Raw genomic sequence first — 17,586 nt, 5'->3', positions numbered from 1 at the left:
GGTGTATCCATGCCATAGCATGTATTAGAGCTACATTCCTTTTTTATGGCTGAATAGTATTCTGTTGTATTTATATACACATTTTGGTTATTCATTCATCTGTTGGTGGGCACTTGGGTGTTTACCACCTTTTGGTATTGTGAATAATATTGCTATGAATAATAGAATACAACTGTGTTTGAGTCCCAATTTTTGGTTCTTTTGGGTTGCATACCTAGGAGTAAAATGGCTGGGTGATACGGTAGTTCTGTGTTTAACTTTTTGAGGAACTGCCAGTTTTTTACAATGACATTCGCATCAGCAATGCATGAGGGTTTCAATTTCTCTACATCTTTGCCAGTATGTATTTTCTGTTTAAAAAAGAATTTTTTAAAAAATTATAGTCATCTTGGGTGTGAAGTGGTATCTTATTGTGGTTTTGATTTGCATTTCTAGTGGCTAATGATGCTGAGCATCTTTTCATGTACTGTCGACAATTTGTTAAGTTTTTTTGACCATTTTTTAATTGGGTTGTCGTGTCTTTTTGTTGTTGAGTGGTAGAGTTCTTTGTCTATTTTGTATATTAAACTCATCAAAAATGTGATTTGCAAATATTTTCTCCCATTCTATGGGTTTTTTCACTGTCTTGATAGTAATAGTGTTCTTTGATGCACAGAGAATTATTTATTTTGAGATTTAATTTTAATGAAGTCCATTTTATCTTTTTGCTTTTGTTGCCTCTGTTTTTGGTGTCATATTTAAGAAGCTTTGCCAAATCTAAGGTAATGAAGATATGCCCCCGTGTTTTACTCTGAGTTTATAGTTTCACCTCTTAAATTCAGGTCTTTGATTCATTTTGAGTTAAATTTTATATATGTTAGGAGGTAGGGGTCTACCTTTCATTCTTTTGCACGTGGATATCCAGTTTTCCCAGCATCATGTGTTGAAGAAACTATTCTTTCCCTGGTCTTGACAGGGAAATGGTCTTCAATGGTCTTGGCACCCTTGTTAAAAACCGGTTGACCATACATATGGTTTTATTTCTGGGCTCTCAATTCTGTTCCATTGATTTATATTTCTACCCTTATACCAGTACCATACTGCTTTGATTACTGTAGCTTTTTAGTAAGGTTTGAAATCAGGAAGTGTGTTCTTCCTTTTCAAGATTGTTTTAGCTATTCTGGGTCCCTTGGAATTCCTTACGAATTTTAAGATGTGTTTTTTTCCTTCCCGTAAAAAACACCATTGGGATTTTGAGGGATTGCATTAAATATGCATATCACTTTGGTAACATTGTCATGCCAATGATATTAAGTCCTCCAGTCCATGATCATGAGAAGTTTTTCAATTTATTTAAATCTTCCTTTGTTTCTTTCAGCAATATTTTGTAGTTTTCAGTGAACAAATTTTTCACCTCCTTGGTTAACTTTATTCTTGAGTATTTTATTCTTTTTGATGCTTTTGTAAATGGGATAGTTTTCTCAATTTCCTTCTTGAATTAAATTGCTGATATATAGAAATACAACTGATTTTTGCATGTCAGTTTAGTATATTGATTTTTGTTTGTTTAGTTTGCTCTTCTTTTTCTAGAAGAGTTGGTGTACAGTTGGGGGATCAATTTGAGAGTTCTTTTTTAATGCAGGTGTTTGCAGCTGTAGCTTTCCTTTACTGTTTTTACTGCATCTCATGAGTTTGATAATTTTGTACTTACTAATTTGTCTTTCATATAGCAGATTACCTAAGCAGTTGGCAGAAATTTTAAATGTAATTGGAAAGCTTATATTCCTTATTTATTATATAGCTGTGCTGGTTTGAAAGGAAGTATGCCCCCTAAGAAAAGCCATGTTTTAATACAAATCCCATTTCATAAAGGTAGAATAATCTCTATTCAATGCTGTGTGTTTGAAACTGTGAAGAGATCATCTCCCTGGATGATGTGATTTAGTTAAGAATGGTTGTTAAACTGGATTAGGGGATGACATGTCTCCACCCATTTGAGTGGGGCTTGATTAGTTTCTAAAGTCCTATAAAAGAGGAAACATTTTGGAGAAAGAGATTCAGAGAGAGCAGAGAATGCTGCAGCACCACGAAGCAGAGAGTCCACCAGCCAGCGACCTTTGGAGATGAAGAAGGAAGATGCCTCCCGGGGAGCTTCATGAAACAGGAAGCCAGGAGAGAAAGCTAGCAGATGACGCCGTGTTCGCCATGTGCCCTTCCAGCTGAGAGAGAGAAGCCCTGACTGTGTTTGCCATGTGCCTTCTCACTTGAGAGAGAAACCCTGAACTTCATCGGCCTTCTTGAACCAAGGTATCTTTCCCTAGATGCCTTTGATTGGACATTTCTTTAGACTTGTTTTAATTGGGACATTTTCTCGGCCTTAGAATTGTAAACTAGCAACTCATTAAATTCCCCTTTGTTAAAAGCCATTCCATTTTTGGTATATTGCGTTCCAGCAGCTAGCAAACTAGAACAATAGCATTTTAATTACCTGTGAAGTTTAGCTTTAGCTTTTTCTAAAAAAGGAAATTTAGGAATAAAGTGCAAATTGTCTAGTCCCTTTCAGGGACTTTTATCAGTATAAGGTAAAAGATTATATATAAATTAAGTACTTGGAGACAAATCTCAATTATTTTTACTTAACTATATAGTTTCTGTCCTGGAGGCAACCAGTATTAGGAGTTTTCTGTACACCTTCCAGAGAATATATGCTTCTTTTTTAAAAAAATACAAGAGTAATAAACTGTAGATAAAAAGCTCATACATTCTGTGTGCACAGGTGGTTCAGTGGTAGAATGCTCACCTTCCATGTGGGAGACCTGGGTTTGATTCCCGGATATGCACCCAAGATAAAAAAAATGCTTTTATGTTCTTACCAATCTCCTATCTCCATAGCTATCTTTTAATTTATTTCCATTGTTCCCAACCCTCACTTCCTCCATGCACTTTTTTCTTTTTTTATTAATTAAAAAAAAAACAACAAACAAATGAAAATATTCTTAATTTATGATCATTCCATTCTACATATATAATCAGTAATTCACAGTATCATCACATAGTTGCATATTCATCATCATGATAATTTCTTAGAACATTTGCATTAATTCAGAAAGAGAAATAAAAAGACAGCAGAAAAAAATCATAATACTATACCCCTTACCTCTCCCTTTCATTGATCACTAGCATTACAATCTAAATTTATTTTAACATTTGTTCCCCCTGTTATTTATTTTTATTCCATCTGTTTTACTTGTCTGTTGATAAGATAGATAAAAGTAGCATCAAACACAAGTTTTTCACAATCACACAGTCATTTTGTGAAATCTATATCATTATACAATCATCTTCAAGAAACATGGCTATTGGAGCACAGCTCTATATTTTCAGGTAGTTCCCTCCAGCCTCTCTATTACATCTTGACTAGCAAGGTGATATCTGTTGAATGCATAAGAATAGCTTCCAGGATAACCTCTCGACTCTGTTTGGAATCTCTCAGCCATTAACACTTTATTTTGTCTCATTTCACTCCTCTCGCTTTTGGTCAAGAAGGTTTTCTTAATCCCTTGATGCTGAGTCTCAGCTCATTCTAGAATTTCTGTCCCACATTGCCAGAAAGGTCCACACCCCTGGAAGTCACGTCTCATGTAGATAGGGGGAGGGCAGTGAGTTTGCTTGTAGTGTTGGCTGGAGAGAGACCGCATCTCAGTAACAAAAGAGGCTCTCTTGGGGGTGATTTTTAGGTCTAGTTTTAAGTAGGCTTGACCTATCCTTTGTGGGGTTAAGTTTTATATGAACAAACCTCAAGATTGGGGGCCCAGCCTATTGCTTTGGTTGTCCCCACTACTTGTGAGAATATCAAGAATTCAACTTGGGGAAGTTGAATTTTCCACCTTTCTCACTATTCACCGAAGGGGGCTTTGCAAATACTTTTTTATTCACTGTTCAAATCACTCTGGGATTTATCGGGGCATCACTCTGTACAAACCAACAAAATCTCATGCCCTACTCAAGGTTCCATGTACTTACGCTGTTCAGTTAAGCTGTCTACATAAGTTATATTAGGGAATGTACTAAAATGTAAATTTTGTACCAAATAAACATTTTTCCTTTAGTCTCACACATAAGTTAAAATTTTAAAATATTAATTACCATCTATTTTCAACACCCTGCAGTAATGACAATTCTTTGTTCTTCCTCATGCAAAAACATTTTTTAAATTTGTACATTTAGTCACTATCATTGTACACTCTACGCATTCCTAGATTGTACTGTCTCAGTCTTTATCGTCTATCTTTCCTTCTGATTTCATTTGTGCCCCAGGCCTCCTCTCTCTATCATTTTCACATTCAGCTTCATTCAGTGTTTTAACATAATTGTATTACAGTTAGGTAGTATTGTGCTATCCATTTCTGAGTTTTTACAATCAGTCCTGTTGCACAATCTAATCCCTTCAGCTCCGATTACCCAATATCTTACCCTATTTCTATCTCCTGATGGTCTCTATTACCAACGAAATATTCCAAGTTTATTCAGTAATGTCAGTTAACATCAGTAAGACCATACAGTATTTGTCCTTTTGTTTTCTGGCTAATCTCACTCAGCATAATGTTCTTAAGGTTCATCCATGTTGTTACATACATCGTAACTTTATTCTGTCTTATAGCTGCATAATATTCCATCATATGTATATATCACAGTTTGTTTAGCCACTCGTCTGTTGATGGACATTTGGACTGATTCCATCTCTTGGCAATTGTAAATAATACTGCTATAAACATGGGTGTGCAAATGTCCGTTTGTGTCCTTGCCCTCATGTACTCTGAGTAGATACCTAACAATGGTATTGCCGGGTCATATGGCAGTTTTGTATTTAGCTTCCTGAGGAACTGCCAAACTGCCTTCCACAGTGGTTGTACCATTTGATTTTCCCACCAACAGTGGATAAGTGTGCCTCTTTCTCCACATCCTCTCCAGCACTTGTCATTTTCTGTTTTATTGATAATGGCCATTCTGGTGGGTGTGAGATGATATCTCATTGTGGTTTTGATTTGCATTTCCCTTATAGCTAGGGAAGTTGAGCATCTTTTTATGTGCCTTTTGGGCATTTGTATCTCCTCTTCTGACAAGTGTCTGTTCAAGTCTTTTGCCGATTTTGTAATTGGATTGTCTGTCTTTTTGTTGTTGAGTTGACAATCTCTTTATATATTCTGGATACTAGACCTTTATCTGATATATCGTTTCCAAATATTGTCTCCCCTTGTGTAGGTTGTCTTTTTTTTTTTTTTTTTTAACTTTCTTGATGAAGTTCTTTGATGTGCAAAAGTATTTAATTTTGAGGAGTTTCCATTTATTTATTTATTTCTTCAGCGATCATGCTTTGGGTGTAAGATCTAGGAAACCACCTCCTAGTATAAGATTTGTAAGATATTTCCCTACATTTTCTTCTAGAAATTTTATGGTCTTAGATCTGTTTATTTCTCTGATCCATTTTGAGTTAATTTTTATGTAGGGTGTGAGATATGGATCCTCTTTCATTCTTTTGCATGTGGATATCCAGTTCTCTAGGCACCATTTATTGAAGACTGTTTCGTCCCAGGTGAGTTGGCTTGACTGCCTTATCAAAGATTAGTTGTCCATAGATGAGAGATACTATATCTGAACACTCTGTTCTATTCCATTTGTCGGTATATCTATCTTTATGCCAGTACCATGCTGTTTTGACCACTGTAGCTACATAATACCCCTTAAAGCCAGGTAGCGTGAGACCTCCAACTTCATTTTTCTTTCTCAGGATACTTTTAGCTATTCAGGGCACCCTGCCCTTCCAGATAAATTTGGTTATTGGTTTTTCTATTTCTGAAAAATAAGTTTTGGGGATTTTAATTCATATTGCATTGAATCTGTAAATCAATTTAGGTAGAATTGACATCTTAACTATATTTAGTCTTCCAAACCATGAACACTATTTATGCCTTCTGTGATTTCTTTTAACAATTTCTTGTAGTTTTCCTTGTATAGGTCTTTTGTCTCTTTGGTTAAATTTCTTCCTAAATATTTTATTCTTTTGGTTGCAGTTGTAAATGGAATTTTTTACATGATTTCCCCTTCAGATTGTTCATTACTAGTGTATAGAAACACTACAGATTTTTGAGTGTTGCTCTCGTAACGTGCCACTTTGCTGTAGTCATTTGTTAGCTCCGGTAGTTTTGCTGTGGATTCTTCAGGGTTTTTGACCTATAGTCGAAAACCAATCTCTCTAATGAGCCGACTCACCTGGGACAAAACAGTCTCTTCAATAAGTGGTGCCTAGAGAACTGGATATCCATATGCAAAAGAATGAAAGAGGATCCATACAGTCATATCATCTGTAAACAGTGAGAATTTTACTTCTTCCTTTCCAATTTTGATGCCTTGTATTTCTTTTTCTTGTCTGATTGCTCTGGCTAGAACTTCCAACACAATATTGAATAACAGTCATGATAGTGGACATCCTTGTCTTGTTCCTGATCATAGGAGGAATGTTTTCAGTTTTTCCCCATTGAGAATGATGTTAGCTGTGGGTTTTTCATATATTCCCTTTATCATTTTGCGGAAGTTCCCTTCTATTCCTGTCCTTTGAAGTGTTTTCAATAGGAAAGGATGTTCAATTTTGACAGATGCCTTTTCTGCATCAATCGAGATGATCATGATCATGTGGTTTTCTGCTTTGATTTGTTGATATGGTGTATTACATTAATTCCTTTTCTTATGTTGAACCATCCTTGCATGCCTGGGATGAATCCTGATTGGTCATGGGGTATAATTCTTTGATTGTGCTGCTGGATTTGATTTGTTAGAATTTTCCTGAGGATTTTTGCATTTATATTCATTAGAGAGATTGGTCTGTAGTTTTCTTTTTTTGTAACATCTTTGTCTGGCTTTGGCATGAGGGTGTTGTTGGCTTTATAGAATGAGTGAGGTAGCTTCTTTCCCTGTTCAATTTTTTTGAAGAGTTTGAGCAGGATTGGTACTAATTTCTTGAATGTTTGGTAGAATTCACATGTGAAGCCATCTGGTCCTGAAATTTTCTTTTTGGGGAGCTTCTTAATAACTGATTCAATTTCTTTACTTGTGATTATTTTGTTGAGGTCTTCTATTTCTTCTCGAGTCAGTGTTGGTTGTTCATGCCTTTCTGGGAAGTTGTCCACTTTATCTACGTTGTATTTATTAGCATAAAGTTGTTCATAGTATCCTTTAATTTCTTCTTTTATTTCTGTGGGGTCAGTGGTTATGTCTCCTTTTCCATTTCTGATCTTATTTACTTGCATCCTCTCTCTTCTTTTTGTCAACCTCACTAAGGGTCCATCAATCTTACTGATTTTCTCATAGAACTAACTTCTGGTTTTGTTGATTTTCTCAATTGTTTTAATGTTCTCAATTTCATTTATTTCTGCCCTAATCTTCATTATTTTTTTCCTTTTGCTTGCTTTGGGGTTAGTTTGCTGTTCTTTCTCTAGTTCTTCCAAGTGGACAGTGAATTCCACTTCCAATTCAATTTTTGCTTTTTCTTCTTTTTTGATATAAGCATTTAGGGCAATAAATTTCCCTCTTAGCACTGCCTTTGCTGCATCCCATAAATTTTGATATGTTGTGTTTTCATTTTCATTTGCCTTGAGATATTCACTGATTTCTCTTGTAATTTCTTCCTTGACCCAGTGGTAGTTTAAGAGTGTGTGGTTGAGCCTCCACGTATTTGTGAATTTTCTGCCCTTCTGCCTATTATTGATTTCCAACTTCATTCCTTTATGATCTGAGAAAGTGTTTTGTATGAATTCAATCTTTTTAAATTTATTCAGACTTTCTTTGTGACCCAGCATGTGTTCTATCCTTGAGAATGATCCATGAGCACTTGAGAAAAATGTGTATCCTACTGTTGTGGGGTGTAATGTTCTATAAATGTCTGTTAAGTCTAGCTCATTTATTGTATTATTCAAATTCTCTGTTTCTTTATTGATCCTCTGTCTAGATGTTCTGTCCATTGATGAGAGTGGGGAATTGAAGTCTCCAACTATTATGGCAGATGTGTCTGTTTCTCTTTTCAGTGTTTGCCTCATGTATTTTGGAGCATTCTGGCTTGGTGCATAAATATTTATGATTTTTATGTCTTCTTATTGAATTGTTCCTTTTATTAATACATAGTGTCCTTCTTTGTCTCTTTCAACTGTTTTACATTTGAAGTCTAATTTGTTGGATATTAGTATAACTACTCCTGCTCTTTTCTGATTGTTATTTGCATGAAATATCTTTTCCCAACCTTTCACTTTCAACCTATGTTTATCCTTGGGTCTAAGATGTGTTTCCTATAGACAGCATATAGACAGGTCCTGTTTTTTAATCCATTCTGCCAGTCTGTATCTTTTGATTGGGAAGTTTAATCCATTAACATTTTGTGTTATTACTGTACGGGTAGTACTTTCTTCTACCATTTTGCCTTTTGGATTTTATGTCGTATCTAATTTTTCTTCTTTTTATCTTTAGTGATAGTCTTCATTTCTACACTGTTCTCCATACTTCTCTCTCCTGTCTTTTTGTATCTGCCTCTAGTGCTCCCTTTAGTATTTCTTGCAGAGCTGGTCTCTTTATCAGAAATTCTCTCCGTGATTTTTTTTGCCTGAAAATGTTTTAAATTCTCCCTTATTTTTGAAGGACAATTTTGCTGGATATAGAATTCTTGGTTGGCAGTTTTTCTCTTTTAGTAATTTAAATATATCATCCTACTGCCTTCTCGCCTCCATGGTTTCTGCTGAGAAATCAGCGCAGAAAGTTATTGGGCTTATTGGGCTTCCCTTGTATGTGATGGATTTCTTTTTTCTTGCTGCTTTCAAGACTCTCTCTTTCTCTTTGACATCTGACATTCTGATTAGTAAGTGTCTTGGAGTTTTTCTGTTTGGATCTATTCTGTTTGGGGTACGTAGCAGTTCTTGGATCTGTACTTTTAAGTCTTTCATGAGAGTTGGGAAATTTTCCGTGATAATTTCCTCCATTAATTTTTCTGCTCCTTTTCCCTTCTTTTCTCCTTCTGGGACACCCACAACACGTATATTTGCACACTTCATGTTGTCATTCAGTTCCCTGAGTCCCTGCTCATATTTTTCCATTCTTTTCCCTATATTTTCTTTTGCTTGTCACATTTCAGATGTTCCATCCTCCAGTTCACTAATCTGATCTTCTGCCTCTTGAAATCCAACATTGTAGGTGTCCATTGCTTTTTTCGTCTCTTCTACTGTGCCTTTCATTCCCATACGTTCCATGATTTCCTTTTTCAGACTTTTGATTTCTTCTTTTTGTTCATTCCTTGCCTTCTTTATATCCTCCCTCAATTCATTGATTTGGTTTTTGATGAGGTTTTCCATGTCCGTTTGAACATTCTGAATCAATTGTTTCAACTCCTGTATCTCATATGAATTGTTGATTTGTTCCTTTGACTGGGTCATATTTTCACTTTTCCTATTGTGATTCGTTATTTTTTTGCTGGCGTCTAGGCATTTAATTACCTTAATTAGTTTATTCTGGAGATTGTTTTCACTTCTTTTACCTAGGATTTTCTTGCTGGGTGACTTTGTTGTCTATCTGTTGTTTGACATTCAGTTCAGCTTATTTTGGACCACTAGCTTAAGTTTTGTTTAACAGATCAGGATTTTTCAGTTCTTGTTTTCTTGTTTCTTGCCCTGCCTGTATGGTGCCTTTTCCCCCCACCCTTCGGAGGATCTACTGAGGTATTATAGACCCCAGCCAGATTTTCCCACACCAAACTTGCCTCCTGTCAGGAGGAAAGAGTCACCTGCGTCAGTTTTTCCTGAGGGTGAGACCCAGCAGGTTGAAAGACTTTCCTGTGAAGTCTCTGGACTCTGTTTTTCTTATCCTGCCCAGTATGTGGCACTTGTCTGCCTGCAGGTTCCACCAGCATAAGGTGATGTGGTACGTTTAACTTCGGCAGACTCTCACTGCTGGGGGCATGGTGGAGACAGAGGAGAGGTTGTAGGCTGGCTTTAATGGTTTCCCTTTTCCAGACCCTGGGGTTTGAATTCCTTGAGGGAGGGAATCTCCCTGAACTGTACCACACTGTTCCCCTGGGGAAGGCACAGCCTCCAGACAAGCTCTCCATGCAGCTTGTTTCTGCCTATGCCTGGGGCAGTTGCAGCCTGGGAAATCCTGCCGCTGTACCCAAAGGCAGTCCAGCCTTTGTAGAAACACAGCCACGAAAAACAAAGAGAAAAATCCTCCTCGGAGCATGTGTTAGTTAGTTTCAGTTGTCAACTTGGCCAGGTTAGCATACCTAGTCTTGTTGCTGCGGACATAAGCCAACGGTACGTGAACCTCATCTGTTGCTAATTACATCTGCAGTTGGCTAGGAGGCGTGTCTGCTGCAATGAGTGACGTTTGACTTAATTGGCTGGTGCTTAAATGAGAGATCGCAATGTAGCACGGCTAAGCATTCCTCATCTCAGCATTTGCAGCTCATCCTAAGCCTTTGGAGATGCAGAAAGAAGTTACCCCGGGGGAAAGTTGTTGGAACCCAGGGGCCTGGAGAGAAGACCAGCAGAGACCATCCTGTGCCTTCCACATAAGAAAGAACCTCAGTGGAAAGTTAGCTGCCTTTCCTCTGAAGAACCAACAAAATAAAATCCCCTTTTATTAAAAGCCAATCCCTCTCTTGTGTGTTGCATTCTGGCAGCTAGCAAACTAGAACAGAGCAGGACTCCCCTTCCTCATGTTTGCCAATCAAGAGCATAAATTGGTATGTTGCTTTGTGTAACTTCAGATCCTGTGTGCCCCCTCCTTTCCTTCAGGGCCCAGACCCCTTCAAGTATTATGTGCTATCCAATCCAAAAAACCTCTGTTTCTTTTTTTTTTCTTTTTTTCTTTTTCCATCAGCCCTGCACCCTCAGAGCTGGGGTAAAAATCAGCAACCTCCCCTTTGACCAGGTTCAGCTGAGCTGGGGTCCTATGTTTAGTAGTCAGAATTTGTGAATTAATTCCGCAGTTGGAGCTTGGTTGCGCTCAGCCCTTGCTGCTGGTAAAGTCTCTTTCCTTTGCCCTCTGGGAAGCAGCCTGTGGAGGAGGGGTGCTGCCACGGCTTGGGGAACTCACGGTTCTGGGGAGGCTCACAACCAGTCCAGCTGGTCCAATCTGGGGTATGCTGTGTGTCCAGTCACTGATGTGGCCCCAGCACACAGTGTACTGTTCTGTACTGTTCCTGGTTACTTAGTAGCTGTTCTGGAGGATGAACTAAATCCCATACCTCGCTAAGCGGCCATCTTGGCACTCTCTACCTCACCCCCATACATTTTTCTGTGTTTATTATCATGGAGTATATAATCTTTTTTACCGTGTTTGAAAACTTTTTTATGAGTTTAATGTTTATACGTATCAAAGATATCTATTGATGTATGTAAGTTACAAAGTATAATTGTGAAATGAACATCCATAAACCCAATACCAAACCTAAGGATCAGAATACTCTCAGGCAGGCCACAGTGACTCAGCAGGCAGAGTTCTTGCTTGCCAAGCTGGAGACCTGGGTTCGATTTCTGGTGCCTGCCCATGCAAGAAAAAAAAAAAAGGCTGTCAGCTGCTGCCTGTCTCTGTATTCCTGCTGTGCTTTATTTCACTGCCAGCTCCTCAGGTAACCACTGTCCTGATTTGGGGTTTATTACTCCATTTAAAATTTCAAGAAAGTTCCTATACAATATATTCTTTGTTTTCATCTTAATAAAAATGGTGTTACTCTGTATTTGATGTTCTGTGACTTATTTTTTCTTAGTATGTTGGTAAGTGAACAATGTTCATGTTGTTATGTGGTTACATTTCATTTATTTTTACTATTATATTTCATTGTTTAAATAAGGTTTGTTTTCCTGTTGAGCGTTTGGTTTGTTTGCAGTCTTTTGCTATTGTGAACTGTATTGCTGTGCACATTCTGGTATGTATCTCTTGAGGCCCGTGTGTAAGAGTTTCTGAACTATACCTGGGATTGGAAGTATTGGGTTATAGGCTATGCAAATATTTATCTTAGAAGAAAATGCAAGGTTGTTTTCCAGAGTGGTGGTCTCAATTATATTATCCCATCAGTAATGTGTAAGTCTTCCTTTTAATTCATATCCTTGTCAACATTTGTATTGTCAAACTTTTTATTTTTGGCTCATTACTGGGTATAAAATGTGTTACATTTATACTCTACACAGACTTTACTTATTTTTTTATTTAAAAATTTTTTTGGCATGGGCAGGCACCAGGAAGTGAACCTAGGTCTCTGACATGGCAGGTGAGAATTCTGTCACTGAGCCACCTTTGTACCGCCCATGTTCTACATATACTTTGAAAAAACATTTTAATTTGAGAAATAGTATACAAACAGTAAAGTGTGTTAATTTTATGTATTCATTTTTGGAATCCAACTTTTTTTCTTAACCTTTTTTTATGTGCTTGTTCCATCTTTGCATTTTTTCACAATGCAAAGCTATTTAATAACTATATAATGTTCCGTCAAATTTGTTTATTTAACTACTTCCTTATTTTTTAACAATTAAATTGCTTACTTTTTCACTACTATGATATGAGTAATGCTTCCATGAACATCTTTCTGAACAGTTTTTTTCCCATTTTTTGAATTTTTTTTAGGATTAATGCCTATAAATGATATTGTGTAATCAAAGCTCTGAACATTTTTGTGACTAAATGCAGCTTTACCAAGTGTTGTCTGTTAGAATTGTTGCGTAGATTTAAAACAATTATTTTTACATATGTGGCTTAAACAGTAGTAAGTTTTTGTGATGAACCACTTAGGTTAGGAAATAGATACTCGTACCTTACTGAGTAGGTGGGAACTTACTGGGGAAGAGGAGATTAAATCAATAAGTCTTTTTAAGTTTTACTTTATTAGATTTTATAAGACAAGTAGTTTAAAGGAGTGTCTTTCTATTTTGAACATTGCTAAGTGTTCAGAGGGCTTTGAAACAAAGCTCATCTCCTCAAGAACCTTTAATCCCAGCTATTTGAATTACTTAGATTTCCAGAGAGAGTTAAAGATCTACTTTTTTTTTTCTGATAAGATTAAGAAGATATTTGTTCGAAATTTAAATTCCTTTCTCATGGTGTGAACTGATGGGAGGTGTACTGTCTGCTTTTGACTTGTAGCTGCAATTTTTTTTTCTTGTAGCTATTAAAGACACTTTAAGTTATGAAGTGATAGCCACTAATCTTTCTGCTCTTTGATAAATATCTTTCTTTCAATTTATAGCCACCCCACATCCTTATAATTCCTTATGAAGTATAGATAATTTCTTTTTTTTCTCCAAAATGGTAGTTTATTGTCATTCAGTCCTTTTATTTTTTTCCATATACCTGTGCATTTATCATCACAATTGACTTTTTTCTTTTTTTTATGAAAAATACATATATACAAAAAAAGCAATAAATTTCAAAACACTTTGCAACAATTAGTTGTAGAACAGATTTCACAGTTCCATATGGGTTACATTTCCACAATTTTAGATTTTTACTTCTAGCTGATCTAAGATACTGCCGACTAAAAGAATAAAAATACAGTGATTCAGCATTCATACTCATCTGTTAAACTCTACCTTCTCTGTAAAACTCCACCATCATTTTTTATCTTTCTCCCACTCTTAAGTGGTAGTTCTAACTTTTTCATGTTGATAGGAGCTGTCAGTAATATGTGATAGGGGGATAGATCTGCTTGATGTTCTGTAGAGGCTGATCCCTCTGCATTTCAGGACTTATCTGGTCCAGGAACCAATCTGGAGGTTATAGGTCTCTGGAAAGTTACCCTAGTGCATGGAACCTTTGTAGAACTTTGTATAAAACCCTAGGTATTCTTTAGGATTGGCAGGAATTGTTTTGATTGGGGTTTGGCAAGCTATGCAAGGGAGCAATGTCTAACTGAAGCTTGCATAAGAGTGACCTCCAGAGTTACCTCTTGATTCTATTTGAATTCTTTCATCCACTGATACCTTATTACACATTTTTCCCCCTTTTGGTCAGGATGACATTGTGATCCCATGGTGCCGGGGCTAGGCTCATCCCTGGGAGTCATCTCCCATGCTGCCAGGGAAGCTTTCACCCCTGGATGTCATGTCCCACATAGTGGGAAGGGCAATGATTTCACTTGCAGAGTTGGGCTTAGAAAGAGAGAAGCCACATCTGAGCAATAAAAGAGGTCTTCCAGAAGTAACCTTATAAGCTTTTCCACTACATACATAAGCTTCGTGAGAGCAAGCCTCAAGATCGAGGTCTTGGCCTGTCAGTTTGAGTGTCCCTGATGTTTAACAAAGTATCTGGGGTTTCTCCAGTGGTAAATTTTAATAGTTCCATATTTTTTTCTCCCATTCCTCAAAGGACTTTGCCAATGCTTTTTGATTACCTGCTTAATATATTCTAGGAGGTATCCAGGCATTGCATTAAGCCATACAGGATAAAGGACTTCATTCTTATTCGGGGCACCCTGTGTTTCGATTGTTTAAATGAGCTATCCAGACAAGTTGAGTTAGATTGTGTGCTACAGAAAATTTGGTTTCCAGTCAAAATAAACCTTTCTTCCTTTGCTCTCAAAGAGTAGGGGTGCTGGTTTGAAAGGATGTATGTCTCCTAGAAAAGCCATGTTTTAATCAAAATCCCATTCCCCATTCAGTACTGTACGTTGAAACTGTAATCAGATCATCTCCCTGGATGATGTGATTTAGTCAAGAGTGGTTGTTAAGCTGGATTAGGTGATGACATGTCTCCACCCATATGGGTGGATCTTGATTAGTTTCTGAAGTCCTATAAAAGAGGAAACATTTTGGAGAATGTGAGATTCAGAGTGAGCAGAGCAGAACGACATAGCCACGAGAAGCAGAGTCCACCTTTGGAGATGAAGAAGGAAAATGCCACTACCACTTAAGAGTGGGAGAAAGATAAAAAATGATGGTGGAGTTTTACAGAGAAGGTAGAGTTTAACAGATGAGTATGAATGCTGAATCACTGTATTTTTATTCTTTTAGTCGGCAGTATCTTAGATCAGCTAGAAGTAAAAATCTAAAATTGTGGAAATGTAACCCATATGGAACTGTGAAATCTGTTCTACAACTAATTGTTGCTTCATGAAACAGGAAGCCAGGAGAAGCTAGCAAATGATGCCATGCTCTCCATGTGCACTTCCAGATGAGAGAGAAACCCTGATCGTGTTCACCATGTGCCTTTCCAGATGAGAGAGAAACTCCGATTGTGTTCACCATGTGCCCTTCCTTTTGAGAGAGAAACCCTGAACTTCATCAGCCTTCTTGAACGAAGGTGTCTTTCCCTGGATGCCTTAGATTGGACATTTCTGTAGACTTTTAACTGGAACATTTTCTCGACCTTAGAACTGTAAACTAGCAACTTATTAAATTCCCCTTTTTAAAAGCCATTCTGATTCTGGTATATTGCATTCTGGCAGCTAGCAAACTAGAACAGTAGGTAAGGTTTTAAAATATAGACAATGTCTTTCTTACCCCTATGTTCTGAATTACCTTAATCCTGACCTGATCAGCTTCATTCTTATCTCTAAATACCAGATTATACATTAACAGCCTCTCAAAACAGCCTCCCAAAATCCAGAAATAGCAATTACCACTTCTGGACTAAATGTGACTGCTGTAAGAGCTTACAATCTAGGCCCCTGTTTTCTTATAAGCATTTTCTAAAGGAGACCATACAATTTGCTCTTTTGTTTCTGGCTTATTTTGCCTCACCAAATGTCCCACAGGTTCATTCACAGTGATACGTGCTTCAAAACTTTGTTCCTTTTTGTAGCAGCACAGTATTCGATCATATGTGTACACCATCGATTACCAATATACTTCTCAATCAGTGCATCATTTAGAAACCTTCTTTCTTTAGGCATCATGTATAATGTTCAAAGTTCATAGTCCATCAACACTCTCAATTTTAGATAATTTCTTTGTTCCCTAGAGAAAGATAACCAATAAACACAGCCTCACCAAATAGGAAATCTAAACATCCCTGTGCCAGTTTGAAAGGATGTATGTACCCTAGAAAAGCTATGTTTTAATCCTAATCCCATTTTGTAAAGACAACCATTTCTTTTAATCCCTCTTCAGTACTGCATGCCTGAAGCTGTAATTAGATCATCTCCCCTGATGTGTGATTTAATCAAGAGTGGTTCTTAAACTGGATTAGCTGGAGGCATGTCTCCATCCACTTGGGTGGGTCTTGATTAGTTTCTGAAGTCCTATAAAAGGAAATATTTTGGAGAATGAAAGAGATTTGGAGAGACCAGAGATTGCTGCAGCTCCACAAAGCAGAGAGTCCATAAGCTAGCGACCTTTGGAGATGAAGAAGGAAAATGCCTCCCGGGGAACTTCATGAAACTGGAAGTGAGAAGAGAAAGCTAGCAGATGATGATACCATGTTTGCCATGTGCCCTTCCGGTTGAGAGAGAAGCCCTGACTGTGTTCACCATGTGCCTTCTCACTTGAGAGAGAAACCTTGAACTTCGTTGGCTTTCTTGAACCAAGGTATCTTTGTCTGGATGCCTTTGTTTGAACATTTCTATAGACGTGTTTTAATAGGGATGTTGTCTTGGCCTTAGAACTGTAAACTAGCAATTTATTAAATTCCCCTTTTAAAAAGCCATTTGGTTTCTGGTATAATTGCATTCCAGCAGCTAGCAAACTAGAACACTCCCCTTAACTCTTGTCCCTCCCCCCATTATTTACCTCTGCTGTTGCTGTGGTACTGTTGATGTTTTCCTGTTAAACATAGCCCATATCATGCAATAGCAGTTATCCCCCGTACCCTGAACTTAAATACTCTTTGTACATGAATCATACCTTTGAAGTAGTTCGTGCAAGAACTTATTTATATGTATAGTATTCGTCAGTGGGACACACAAGTCTATACAACCCCTGTCAATCTTGTTCACTTTCAATAAGGTAATATTACTTATAGACCCACCAGTGAACTGCCATCACTTCTATTTATTCTTACATCTGAGTTCAACCTCATTAGCTAACTGTTCACCCATCTCTAGCTTCTCTGTATCTCTAAATCCCCTATATTCTGTATTATAAGCCTAGAATTTTACCTTTACCATGGTCGTAAAAGTGGAATTAAACAGTATCTATCCCTTTGTGTCTGGCTTATTTCACTCAGCATTATGTCCTCAAGAACATCCATCTTGTCATGTGCTTTAGAATGTCATTTTGTCTTACTGCTGCATAATATTCCATCGTATGTATATACCACATTTTGTTAAGCCACTCGTCTGCTGACGGGCACTTGGATTGTTTTCATCTTTTGAGAATTGTGAATAATACTGCTATGAACATCAGTGTACAAATGTCTGTTTGTGTTTCTGCTTTCAGGTCTTCTGGGCACATACAAGTAGTGCTATTGTGGGGTCATAGGGAAGCTTAATACTTAGTTTCCTAAGGAACTGCCAAGCTGTATTCCATAGTTTACCACCAGCAGTAACAGTGCATAAGTGTCCCAGTTTCTTTACATCCTCTCCAACATTTGTAGTTTCCTGTTTGTTTAATAGCAGCCTTTTTTTTTTTTTTGGCATGTGCA

General features: G+C 37.3%; 1 protein-coding gene across 7 annotated transcripts in view; it reads left to right on the top strand.

Moving 5' to 3' along the window:
* The window catches only part of VPS13D (vacuolar protein sorting 13 homolog D), a 354,551-nt gene that overhangs the window by 63,910 nt on the left and 273,055 nt on the right, over positions 1–17,586 (top strand). The window lies entirely within an intron of this gene.

This window comes from Tamandua tetradactyla, chromosome 2 (genome assembly GCF_023851605.1).
Source record: "Tamandua tetradactyla isolate mTamTet1 chromosome 2, mTamTet1.pri, whole genome shotgun sequence".
Classification (NCBI taxonomy): Eukaryota; Metazoa; Chordata; class Mammalia; order Pilosa; family Myrmecophagidae; genus Tamandua; species Tamandua tetradactyla.
The sequence above is the reverse complement of the archived record's forward strand: the minus strand, read 5'-3'. Positions and strand labels throughout refer to the sequence as shown.